Source organism: Lygodium microphyllum, chromosome 8, assembly GCF_053477565.2.
Source record: "Lygodium microphyllum isolate KBCC chromosome 8, Lygodium_microphyllum_v1.1.10, whole genome shotgun sequence".
Taxonomy (NCBI): Eukaryota; Viridiplantae; Streptophyta; class Polypodiopsida; order Schizaeales; family Lygodiaceae; genus Lygodium; species Lygodium microphyllum.
In genome coordinates, this window is record NC_141142.1 from 108,760,843 (window position 1) to 108,774,179 (window position 13,337).

At 41.8% G+C, this 13,337-nt stretch overlaps 1 protein-coding gene across 4 annotated transcripts in view; it reads right to left on the reverse strand.

Annotated features, from left to right (window-relative positions):
- LOC148032720 (uncharacterized) overlaps positions 1-12,710 on the reverse strand; it is a 34,594-nt gene extending 21,884 nt beyond the window's left edge. For 2 of the 4 annotated variants that reach the window (XM_087683359.1, XM_087683363.1), the window contains exon 1: positions 12,583-12,705. The gene's annotated coding sequence lies outside the window, so the exon portion shown is untranslated. Of the gene's footprint in view, positions 1-12,582 lie in introns of all 4 variants that reach the window. The other 2 variants (XM_087683360.1, XM_087683361.1) reach the window with 2 other exon arrangements.
- Between the last annotated feature and the right edge of the window lie 627 nt (positions 12,711-13,337).

Sequence of the window (13,337 nt, forward strand, 5' to 3'; positions counted from 1 at the left end):
ACAATGAAACAAAGAGAGACTGCAAGAAAAAAAGAAAAAAATCTGCACTAAACAAGGAAATAATGCTGAATATAGAAGGAGTAATCAGTCCTTGCACACAGGTCACAATGTTAATGAGGACTAATCAAGCTGATGATAACAATAGCACTTGAGACAGAGAAAGACGATGGAGTCGAAGTGTGCACCTACCAAGGAAGGAGAAAGATGTGGAAGAATGTGTCTACCAAGTGGGAGGGGTGCCAAATATATAGGCACATCCATAAAAAACTGGCCAACTACAATCTGCGGCCAAAAATGATGATCAACCAACATTTAATGCCGGTAAAAATACTGTAAGTGCTCAAAAAAATCCCAACAATAGTGGACAATGTCTAGCAGGTGAGGTAGATTGACATATGCAGAAATTGCCCGAGAAATGCACTAAAAATCCCGACTAGCGGAGAAAATGCACTAAAAGACAATAAAGTGACTGCTCTAGAATGAGCTACCTCCTCCATCAAAACAAGTGGCAAACAAGTCAGAGCTCCTAAAGTCCTTGTCTGATGAGGCTCGTAGGCAGGAGATGACAAGGCACGACAATCATGATTGCTAACAAATTCAACTACCTCGACTCCAAGGCACAATGTCACATCATCAAAATATCTTGCCACCCTATCCCAAATAGCCTTTGACTCCAATTTCTTTTGTCTTAAATCAATTATTTATTAGTCCTATTATTTCAGCAAGCTCTTGTTCACTTTTGATCCCCTTCTCAAACACAATTTTAAGGCTTTCATAAAATTTCACTCAATTTGTGCCCGATTTTTTAAAAATTTGGGTGTTGAATTCTTGAATTTCGTCACTACATTGAAGGAATTTGATGATGGCTTTATCAAATTTCAGGATTTTCACTATGCGCCTCCAATTTCTCTCTAATTTTGCCACCAAATTTGGGTTTTTTATAAAATTTGCCAAATTTCACTAACAAATTTCGGGCTTTTCAAGAATTCAACATTCTTCATCACAATTGAGGCCCAATTCATTCTCGGGGGCGACATTTTGTGCATCTTCTAGCAACATTCACACCATCTAGGTAAAACTGACATAATTTTTCAGATTTCTCTTCAATTTCTCCATTAATATTTGGGGCTTTTCGCCATTCAAGCTCAATTTCACCCAATTTTCTTTGAAAAAATCAGTGCTTTTTTTAAATTGAAATTCCACAAATTTCATCAAAATCATGGCTTAATTCAGCTTCAAGCATGACATTCGGTATCAATGGGGTAAAATTTTATCCAACTTTTTCAATTTCTCTTCAATTTTTGCCAATTTCACCTCCGAGGTGCTTCAAATTTGAGGCATTTACCTCGGATCACTTTCTTTAGCCTCAGCGTGCACAAAATCATATTATTTAGCTTGCTGGTCCTATTTTTCCCTAACTTTGAAGAAAAATTCTATTATTTGGCTACATTTATTGGGCAAACATTCTAAAATTCTCATATTGTTCACATTAGCAAAGCATTCTCAACCATTAATCCTTGATTTCAGCATATTGCTGATTGCCACCTTGCTGCATATTTATTGGGTATAGTAATAAGCAAAGGGTACCAGCTTTATCAACCTTCCACAATCAAAATTATTGTCAGCCCAGATGTTATCTTCACTGAAAATGCTTCTCATCCTTTGTTGGACTGTCAAAAACAGTGTCTTCTAGATACTCCGGACATCTTTGACAGCCTATTACAGCTCTTCTGTAATGGTTCCATGGCTGATCCTTCTATTTGGCCTTCATTTCCACCATATACAGGTTCATTACAGCAACTAAATCAGCCTGAATTATAGCCATAACAGCGGCCCAATACCTTGTCCCTTGAGCAGCCTACTATTGATGATCATTTGGAGCGCACACGGGCTGAAATTCAGCAGCCTAAAACAGTCCCCCGTTGACTGCTTGACACTTTTCAGGATAGCAAGCAACCTCTTCCTTTGGCTCTCTCACAAGGTTATCTTCTTGCATGTGCATCAGTGGTTACAGCATGCAACAAAGAACCTTTATACTATGAAGACGCTTTTTTAAATGATTGTTGGGTGGAAGCAATCAATGCAAAAATTGATTCCATCCATGAGAATGACACTTGGAAGCTATGCGACTTACCCTTTGGCAAGTATGCAATAGGTACCAAATGGGTTTTAAAGATTAAAAAGGAAATCAGATGGTTCTATTGACAAGCACAAAGGCCACCTAGTTGCTAAGGGGTATGCCAGTTGTAAGGAATCAACATTGACAAGACCTTTGTTCCTATCTCTCGCATCACTACCATCAGGAGTATTATTGCCCTTTTGTCTAATCACTTTCATTGGGAGGTGCATCAAATGGACACCAAGACAACATTTCTCCATGCGTGTCTAATTGAAGAGGTATATGTTTCACAACCTCCAAAATTTGAGGTCAAAGGCTTCAAGCACAAAGTTGTCATCTCAAAGAAGGCTTGGTATGGTTCTATGCCTGAATACATTCTCAACTATTGCATCTTGGCTTCTAGAACAGCCCTACAAAGGCTATTCTCTACATACGACATTAGGAATCCAATCTTATTATTCTTGTTCTTTATGTTGATTGCATGCTTATCATTGTGGCCAATGCTAGTCAATTGAAGTATTTGTAGTAAATGTTTGCCATGACAAATCTTGGTCTACTTCACTATTACTTGGATGTCTAATTTGCCAACATTGAGGGGGGTATCATCATGACACAGTTCAAGTATATTGATAGCATCTTCAATGCTTTCAGTTCAAGGACTGCAAGCATGTGTCTATTCCCTTGGAGCTTGGTTTCAAATTCACTTATGATGATGGTAGCAAATCTTTTAACACTACTTTATTTCAATGGGCTGTTGGATGCTTGATTTATTTATGTCACAAATGGCTCAATCTTCAACGAGGTAATCCCTTGAAACATTGTGTTTCACCTTTGGGCAAGTCCCGAGCGAAACACCAAGTGAAACTGTTGAATAACATATATGAGATAGTTTTCTTTATAAACAATGATTTGCAACTTACACATTTACACCATGCAAATCCTTTCATATTAACAATGATGTCTACCATATATATAAAATATCTAAAAACTCTCAAAAAAGCACAAAAAAACAATTGTTTTCCACTTAAAAATCTTGTTTCAGTCAACCATTTCACTCATGGCATTTTGTGTTTCAGTGCCAATGAAAAACGTTGCACAATTACCATGATCTTCAGTTTGATGTCTCCCAATTGAGCAAGTCCATGCACAACCCTTCAAATTTTCATTAGTAGGCAATGAAGCGTGTCTTTCAAAATCTTAAAGGCACCTAGGATCTCAGCCATTTCTACAAGGCTAACTCTTCACTTTCTTTGTATGGATAGTCAAATAGTGATTGGTGGGCTGGATATTCAAATTCCCCCATTTCTCATAGTGGCAATAGCTACTTCTTGGATACATCTCTTGTTTCTCAATTTAGCCAAAGAGCAACTTTCACAACCATAGTGGAGTGAGCTTGGCTCCAAAAGTTACTTGCAAATCTTTTTTATTTGCACCAAACAGCTCTGACACTTATCTACATCAATAGCCAAATTGCTTTGGCCATTGCGCAAAACCTAGTGTTCCATGCCTGCACAAAGCATATAGAGGTTCATTACCATTATGCTCATGAGCAGATGCCAACTAGAGATGTAGAGTTGTCTTACATACCCACTGAAGACAACTAGGTGAATCTTTTCACAAAGGCTCTTCCTCGACCGAGGTCCCAAGCTTTCCGACAAGCAATGGACTTAATTTTGTTTGTTTCATGTATCATGCTCTCTACTATCATAGGTTGATATATCCACTTGGATGTGTGAGAGTGCGCAACGGAAAGAGGAAAGTAAGCACAAAGAGAAAACCAAGAGAGAACGCAAGAGAGAGAAGGAACAATGTGATTGCAATGGGTGAAGATACAAGGCTATAATAGTCAACCCCAACACATAGCTCTACGCGTCACTGTGGGTGCCAGACGATAGCAGAGGGATGAGAGAATGAGGAGGGTCGGCTAATCACAAAGGATCAATGATGGATGATCGATAAGCAAAAAAGTGGCAAAACCCTAAATATGGTCAAACCCCTGAAAATGGCCAAAAGTGCCCAAAAAGAAATGCACTAATGTACCCTCCATCTAAAGTGTCTAATACACATAAAATGATAGACAAAGACAATGTTAGAGCTCCTAAGGTCCTCATCTGACTCAAACTGAGGATCACAAGTAAGAGATGACCACACAAGATACAAGACTGCTAATACTCCCTCCAGATCTTGGACGTGGTGGAAGGCCAAAGGAGATGCAGATCGAAGGGTGGCAAGAAGAGTGCCAATGCCAATGTAGTCCATCAATGAAGAAAGCCAGTCAAGGAGCAAGACCCCCTCCCCATATATGGAAGGCCACCAAAGGGCTATGAAAACAAAAAGGCCTCGAATGGATTACTCTTGAAAACTCCATGCAGGGATAGGTGAGCCAAGCCTCTAACCCAGCTATGATACAATAGCAAGGAACTATCGAAGGTGCCATAAGTTGCATAGAAACAACTGGGACTAAGGGCCAAGTGGCAAGAGATGGTGGCTCGATGATAAAGAAAAGAGGTCACTACATAAAAAAGGCCCAAAGTAGACTAGAAACCCTAAAGTAACACCTCATCATTCTAGGAAGCCCCCTCTGAAACACCAAGGACCAAGAAATCCACAACGACATCACCAATATTGTCCCCCTCTAAAAGGGATGGCAGATACAAGGGAACCACCAAAGGAATGGGTGGGGATGGGATGAGACTTGTGGAATTAATGGTGCACAATCAAGAACATATGTGCCTACAAAAATCTGCCACAAAGAGCCCTACACAAAGGAAGGAACATGGAGCATAGAAAGCCCACTCTCCTACTAACCTATCACAAAAGTGACTCCTATAGAAAAATCCTGAACAAAGACAGCCCGTTTGGTGAAGACAACACAGGTCCAAAGTCTAGAAAGGCCAAAAAATAAGAGGAGAGGAAAGCCCAAGTTAGGAAGATGGAGAGCCTCAAAAATGGAGCATGATGGACAATCAGACAATAGAGGTAAGGTGCCAACACCACTAATACGCACTGAAGCAATGACACCAGAAGTGGCAATACCCCTTGACACATAAAGATCCTGTAACAAATCACCTCAGGAATCATAGGACTCCAAGCACCACTATCAAAGAGCCAAGGTTGCTCAAAAGTCAGGATAATCGAAGAAGGCTCCTCCGCCTGATAAATGTGTAGAAACACTAACTCGGTGGTAATAGTGAGTGACCAAGTAGAGATAGACGAAGGCTCCACTAGAGATCCACCCTTCGCTCCCGCACGGAGATAAGGGTGTATCCTCCAGTACTCCTCCTAGGGGTACGAGGTCTTCCCACAATAAGAACACATGAGATATCCTCTATTATTTTCCACAAAAACTGTATTAGAGTCGAAAAATGACTCCAACTTCTTTCTCTTCCCTTTCTTCTACTTAGCTTGTCTTGTATCTATAGATAAAGCCGCATAAGCTTTGCCATGTGCACAAACTCCGCAAGAATTTCTCACTGTGATGCACATCCTACTCAAGCACCGATGGAACTAGCTTCTCCCAAGTGAGAGTCTCCTGACTACGAGAGGTAAGAAGATTGGTATAGAACACATAATATGTTGGTGACGGAAGATGTGAGAGAAGTGTCACATCTAGGTCCTCCGAAGAAATATCCATAACAAGGAATGAAAGCTCATCTCGAATCTCCTCCATCCTATGGATGTGATCCCTCGTCGTAGGAAAATCTATGTGACAGAAAACTATCGTAGCTTCAACTCAAGAGATAATCGATGCCCAAATGTCTGGATATAGGAAAGAGATGCCAATCTCCTCCAAACCTCTACAACCATGCAAATACATCTAACATGCATGAGCATAAAACTTGTACAACTCAAAAGGAGAGAAGAGTGAGCTTTGGCATTCAGCCGATCCCATAAAGCTACCAAATCTGCAATCTCACCATCATGAGGATCCACGGTAGGTCAAGATATAGGAACAGTAACAAAATCCTAGAGACACTCCATCCGGCATGACCATAGAGAATAGTTCGTCCCATCCAACTTGTCAAATGCAGAGAGAGAGGGTATGTTTGGCACCTACACAGTAGATGCCATCAATTCTAATTGGAGACTTAGAAGCCCTAGAAGAATATAACGAGAAAGAGTAACAGGATGGTGGTCGGTCTAAATGATCTCGAACCACACAATCCCCCATAGCATACATGTCGAGCATAGATGTCCTTCAATGAAGTGCCTGTAAGAAAACAAAGAAGATGTTGCCATAGAAATAAAGGTGACAAATAAGAGATGTCCTCAGAGTAATCCAGGTCCATTGGGCCACGATACAAAAGAAGATTGACTGAGACAAGTTAGACGAGGAGTATCCGATGCCGAGGGAAACAAACAATGTTGGGCAAAGAGAGGGACCAGTAAATGTAGAGAAAAATAGGGCTTCGACCTATAAACATAGGCAATCCAAGGCTAGTAAAGAACCAATAGTGCCCAAAAATCAAGTCCCTACAATAAACACAAATTTGCCCTAATATTAGCCTACAATGGAGGCTGCCCAAACGAAATATGTCATCACCAAGTCAAAAGTACCTATCCATTGTGAAACAAAGCAAAAGAAGGTCTGTTTGCCAATAATAAAAAAACAAGCCGCCCAATACACAAAAGATGTCGCCCAACCTAGATAAGGTCTCCTAAGGGGACATAAGGCTGCCTAAAGCTGATGACTACCCTGCAAGAACAAAACACAAATGTGGCAGTGGTTTAGCTACATGAAAATAGGCTGTCCGCACTGCTTTGATACCACCTAAGTCACAAGGAGATGGCCACCTATCAAACACAAATCTAATTGTGGTGCAACAGAGGCCGCCCAAACAAAATATGATGTCACCGAAGTCAAAAGAACTTGTCCAATGTGAAATCTAGCAAAAGAAGGTCTGTTCGCCTGAAAAAAAACAAGCCATCTAGTACGTAAAAGATGTCCAGCCTAGATAAGGTCTCTCGAGGGTGGATGAGGCTGCCCAAAGCTGAAGACTACCCTGCAGGAACAAAATGCAAATGTGGCAGTGGTTCAGCTACATGAAAACAGGCCACCCAGGCTGCTTTGATGCCGCCTAGGTCACAAGGAGATAGCCAACTATCAAACACAAATCTAGTTGTGGTGCAACTATCTGAAGACAGGCCACCCAATCTGCTGTAATGCTGCCAAGTCAGGGGAAGATACCCAACTGTAAAACCCAAGGTTTGATACGTGTTGGTGTACCTAAGAACGAGCTGCCTGTACCTCGAATGGGCCGCCTGCACCTAGAAAGAACCGGCCAGCTGATAGGAGCTGCCACCTGCCTGAAACGAGTGTTGGACACATGGGCTGCCTACAAAACGCAGATTTGCAGACCAAAGAATAGGCCACCCAACAAGATATGAGGCAAAACGCAAATGTACTGCCCCCAAAACTGGCGATGAAGATGGCTGGAACTGCGAACAGAGTGCTCCTCTTCGAAGTCTCCAACTCCCACACCTAGCTCTAATACCATTTGAGAGTGCACAACAAAAAGAGGAAATTGAACACGGAGAAAATGAGACAAAGATAGAACGCAAGGGAGAGAGAAGGAACAATGTGACTGCAATGGCTAAAGATACAAGGCTGCAACGGACAGCCCCAACATGCAGCTCTACGTATCAATGTAGGTGCCAAACGATAGCAAGGGGATGAGAGAATGAGGAGCGTTGGTTGATCATGAAGAATCAATTATGGATAATGGATCAAAAGAGTGGAAGAGCAAGCTGCCTATATATAGACAAAAAAGTGGCAAAACCCTAAATATGGTCAAACCCATGAAAATGGCCAAAAGTGCCCCAAAAAAATTTGCACTAATGTACCCTCCATCTAAAATATCTAAAACATATAAAATGACAAACAAAGACAATGTCAAAGCTCCTAATGTCCTTATTTGACTCAAACTAAGGCTCACACGTAGGAGATGGCCATACAAGACACACAACTATGTGCAACCATGATTTTATATATCACTTTTATTTTCTAGGATTTTGTTACAATTTCTAGATCAATCTGTCCATTCCATGGAGGGGACTTTGTAGGCATCTCATGCACTACACATAGATGCCCTTTGATCCATGATCCAGACTCCCTAGACATTTAAATTATCATTAAACGCAATTATGATCCCTAGCATCCTAGACACTAAGTGACACTAAGGTTAGGGTTCTCTATGTCTCATTTTGTGATTGAGTTATTGTGCATCGATTAATTCTTGCATTATCTTTCATTATCTGTTGATTAATTGCCCAATTAATTCACACTTCACCCAGCACAAAGTGACACATAGAACAGCCCTTGGCAAAGCAGTCCCAGCCTTCATGATAGGTGAAACTGTCAGAAGTGGAGCAGCAGTGGAAGCATAAACATGTGCTGAAATAAACTGCTAAAACACAAGACAAAAAGAGAAAAGAAAAGAACACGATACAGATGAGAACTCAGATGTATGCACGGGAAATGGAATCCATATATCTGAACACGAGACAGTCGCATACAACAGTGAGTCACTGGCTGCGTGGGCACTGGCACTGGCTCCTCTCTCCACAGAGTCTGCAGATGGTGAAGATGAAGTGACTGACTGAGGAGGAGCCACTGAGTATAAATAGGCTAAAAAAGTGGGGAGCAACAATGCTGGTCGGACAGCATTAATGCTGGCCGACTGGTGCATAAAATGTCCCACTGGCATAAAATGCCACACCAGAAAAATACCTAAAATACCTAATAAAAATGTCCAGCCCAGATCAAGCTCAGACTCACACATGAGCTGACAAATACTCTGCTAACACCCTCTCTCAGATCATGAGTGATCTGATACAATACAATAGTACAATGAAAAGGGATCATAAACTATACAACAGAGAACCACCAAGTAGAACCATGGATACCCAAGCAGTGGGTGATCAAGCCACCACCAAGGTGCCTCGGAGAGAACCTAATGTCAATGTCGATCGTACCAAACACCTGAAAATAGAGAATATCATAGCATGTCTCTGTATCCATCATCAATGTCTCGCAGTAGCATACAAGACCATCCTGTCAAAAATGCCTCTGAACATAGGTGACCATGGAGTCCCCGCCTTTGGCCAGACCGCCAAAGTGTCCCCTCATCTGAGCTCCAGACGAAAGCCTCCCGCTCTCTGTCAGATAACCAGCTCAGCATGAACCTGGATGTCAATCCCAGCTCCAGGATTTGATTCCGCCAGACGAAAGTCGATGCGTCAGGGACGTCCCTCTCTGGAACCTGTGCACCTGTATAAAAGTATAGATGAGGCGCGGCTGCCCCATCTGAACACCCGCTCACACTCCCTCTCTGGCACAAGAGAGTCGTGAGGGATGACCTCATCACCACCACTAGAAAGCAGCCGAGGAAGGGGCCACCAAGCCCTTCCCGCGATCCAAAGAAGAGGATCCCTTCCGCGCCTTGGACTTCACCTTGGTTGGAGGATCGGAGTCGAAGTCTGAGGAAGGAGAGGACTCATCGGTAGAGTCAGCATCCCGCTTCGTCTTCTGCTCCTTCTTCCTGAAAGCCGCTAACTTCTTGCAGGCCTTCCGCAAATGTCCCTTCTTGCCACAGTGGTAACACTGGGCCTTCGACTTCTTCTTCCCGTCACCCCTCTCTGAAGCTACATAAGCCTCACCTCCATAATGTGCCGGAAGCCGCCCCTGTAATCTCAAGGATGCCTCATGCTTATCATCAGTGGAAGTGCACGGAGGAGCCATATGGAGAGGATAAGAAGAGAAGTAGAGAAGAGATGGAATTGAGAGAGGAAACACAGCCAAAACACAAGCACAGACTACAGAAAATGAGAGTTCACATGCAATAGAACCCAAAATCTGATCAATAGAAGACAAAATCTGCTGCACAAAGACAAAAAATCAGTCAAAAACTGCCAAAAACAGCAAAAACGGCCTGAAGGAACAGCCACCCAGCCAGGAGAGATGCTGAATCAGCAAAACGCAGGCTGTAAACTGGAGAAAACAGGTAGAAAACTATCGCCAGCAGCTGCAGATGAAAAACGCAGGCAGCAGAGGGTGCGTAGGCAGCAGAGGGTGCGGAGGCAGCAGGCGATGGCAAAACTGCAAAAAACGCAGGCTGAAAACAGCCCCAAAACAGGTCGCCTGGCTGTGACAGCAGTCGTCTGATCAGCAAGGATACAAAACAGTCCTGAAATCAGCAAGAAAACACAGCAGAAACACAAATCCTGAAAACTGATACCATGTCAGAAGTGGAGCAGCGGTGGAAGCATAAACATGTGCTGAAATAAACTGCTGAAACACAAGACAAAAAGAGAAAAGAAAAGAACACGATATAGATGAGAACTCAGATGTATGCACGGGAAATGGAATCCATATATCTGAACACGAGACAGTCGCATACAACAGTGAGTCACTGGCTGCGTGGGCACTGCCACTGGCTCCTCTCTCCACAGAGTCTGCAGATGGTGAAGATGAAGTGACTGACTGAGGAGGAGCCACTGAGTATAAATAGGCTAAAAAAGTAGGGAGCAACAATGCTGGTCGGACAGCATTAATGCTGGCCGACTGGTGCATAAAATGTCCCACTGGCATAAAATGCCACACCAGAAAAATACCTAAAATACCTAATAAAAATGTCCAGCCCAGATCAAGCTCAGACTCACACATGAGCTGACAAATACTCTGCTAACAGAAACAGCATAAAAAGCAGGGTGCAGCAAGTGCCTGTAGCAGAAATTAGGTCATCTGCCCACAACAGAAGAGTTTCCCAGTAGCTAGACAGACTACCCTCATGAAAGGAAGGTCTGAGAATGAAGAACGCTAGACAGACTACCCTCATGAAAGGAAGGTCTGAGAATGAAGAACGCTAGGTTGAAGAGCTCCGACAGCAGAAACTACATCTATGGCAAATTTGAAACAGTGTAAAACACAACAACAACAGCACTAGAATAGAAGATTCAAGCCATTTGATAACGTGCAAGGATGCGCAAATGGATAGAAACATGAAAAGTACAAAGCACAAAACTAGAAGAACTCAAAATGAACGGGCAATGGAACCCATGAGATGAAGCATGAGATGTGCAATACAATACCACCAAGGTACTAGCATGATGATGACCAGCAATGCATCCGGATTCCCTCTCTCAAAGGATATGTTTGATGCAATGATACAAGTGAAGGTAGATATGAGCATATGATAGGCCATTGAAACAAGACCCAAGATAACAGGTCAGCCATAAAAGAGCAGCCAAACATCCCACTAAAGTGCCCACATAAAGGCCTAATTGAGTGCCTAAAACCCATGAAATGCATCAAGCTAACCTTGAGCATCCATTGTATCACATTCCACATACTCCGTTTGTTCATTGTAATTTCTTCATTCCGCATGCTTTCATCTCTTTCTTCTTCATTTCTGTTTGTGTCTAAGTTCGTTATTTTAGTCATGTACAGTCACTCTCCATGTTTTCTCTACAAAACCCAGGAGTATCCTCACACTTTCTTTTTTAAATCTGTTTAAAAATAACTATGAGTCAGCATCATTCTTGTGAGGTTTTGGTCCAGTGCCATGCATCCATGATACCAAGCACTTTATTTTAATAAACGAGCTCGTCTGATTGAGATTGGTGGGTTGCAAATGCAATCCACTTTGATAGCCCATCCAAATTGACACATCCAAGTGAAAACCTTGTCCGCCATTCCAAAGTCCAAATCTAGCTTGCTCAGTCGCAGGACCCCATGTTTAGCCTGTCCACTACCTCCCGTTTCTGAAATCATTCACTCTTCAGAGGTCATCACCAAAACCCGTGGATATATACCTCCGATCATGATGGCTCGCATTGAGGTTTGCTACAAACAAGAGTAAGACGTTTTGAGCCACCACAAGATTGCATTCAAGCAAAATTCCACATACATCCAAGCTATCCAGAGAAGCAAAACTCTATCTTAACCACTGTATCACTCTGGGCTTGGGAACACATAGGCAACGAACGTTGAAGAGCTGTCGAAGAAAGAAAAAGGTGCCAGCTGAGCCCTTGGCAACAGTCTAGAACCAAAAAGAACTGATTTTTGTGAGCCTAGGCATGCTGTAGAACTGCAGCTTAAGTGAGGCAAATATGGACAATAGGCCCGACTTTCAGCGACAGTTTCTTCCTTGGACCAATAGTGGCTGTCCTCAAGCCCTAACTGCAAGAGGAAAACGAACAGAAATGCAAAGAACCTCCCGCACATCAGTCAATCAATAAGGCAATCTCAACATCGATTGATGCAGATACATTGACGCCGATGGACTCATCCATCAGGACTAAATTGCAGGTACTACAATGACATTGCATAAGAACTTGTTATTACAAATAATCAGTACTGCTCATCACACAAACAACCATGAAACAGCCATTTTGAAGAAACAAAGAACAGAGAAATGCTAGGTATGCTGAAAAAGAGTGTGTTTGGAGAGATGGTGGCGTACTTGCAGCACGCGCGCTCAGAAACATATCTTCATCAAATATGAGTACATGAACTAGGCTTACACACTCATCCCCCGGTGTATTATCTCGATAATCATCCTGCAAGGAGTGTTCAAACTTTAACCTTAATGTGTAAATTAAACAGTAATATATCTCTATCAGACATTACATACTACATAAATAATAGAGTTAAAAAGCACTTAATCAACATATACTTCTAGGATTTACTATGTTATTAGTATTAATATAATGTTAGTATTTATGTATTAATATTATTGTTAATAATGATACTACTTTAGAACGGAAGGATTTTACCAAGGCAAATACATATCCTATGTGGTAATAGTCTCATGATTCCAAAACCTAAAAAGTCTCGTTATAAATTAGATAATTGGATAAAAATAATTAGAAAGAATGAGCTCATATTTTGTTTATTCATTAACTAAGTTTAATATCTAGAACATGTCCTTTGTAAGGTCTCGCACCCTTTAGAGTTAGGTTTGCAAGAATGCACAAATACAAGTTGGAAGCTTGATAGAGCACAATTCAAAGTCTATTGAGAGGTATCAATAGAGTTACAAGACTTAGTATGTCTTAAAGTGAATAGGCAATTATACAAGGTTAAGGGAAAAAAAACTCCTAAAGAGGAAAAAAAAATGCCCCAATAATCCTAAGTGTGTTTGTACGCATGACCTCTGAAATATGGTAACAAATCCCCCTTGGGAGTGATGCAGTAAACAATAGCTAGCAATCATGT